This window comes from Egretta garzetta, unplaced genomic scaffold (assembly GCF_000687185.1).
Source record: "Egretta garzetta isolate BGI_Z169 unplaced genomic scaffold, ASM68718v1 scaffold172, whole genome shotgun sequence".
Lineage (NCBI taxonomy): Eukaryota > Metazoa > Chordata > Aves > Pelecaniformes > Ardeidae > Egretta > Egretta garzetta.
Genome location: NW_009258951.1, coordinates 1,893,167 through 1,893,545, shown reverse-complemented (window position 1 = coordinate 1,893,545; position 379 = coordinate 1,893,167). Strand labels below are relative to the sequence as shown.

The 379-nt window shown below is 41.4% G+C and overlaps 1 protein-coding gene across 1 annotated transcript in view; it reads left to right on the top strand.

Moving 5' to 3' along the window:
• Positions 1-379, top strand: part of MINDY4B (MINDY family member 4B) — an 8,627-nt gene that overhangs the window by 4,211 nt on the left and 4,037 nt on the right.

Genomic DNA, 379 nt, shown 5'->3' with positions numbered 1-379 from the left:
TACAAAAACACCTTCTGCAAACAGGATTTTCTTTAATGACATGTTTGGCCTGAAATTTTTAAAGACAAGAAACATAAAATCTCATAAACCTGTCCCCTAACTTACGGCAAATTGTGAGCACTTTAGAGCCACATCCCAGCTGGAGCCTGTAAGGCACTTCTGCCGCCTTGTAGAGGCTTTAGGTGAGTCCAGAGGCTGCCGTTCCCTTTAATTAAAGGCTGATCTTCACCCTCAAAAGGAGAAACCAGTTAACGTAAAGCTGTTCCTCTAACTCTTTGTATAGAGCTGAACCCCTCAGTTTAGGAAGAGGCAGAGTAGCCTCTTGCATTATTCATTCATTTGTCTAAAGGAAACACTGGATTAAAAAGCTTGGCTTTTT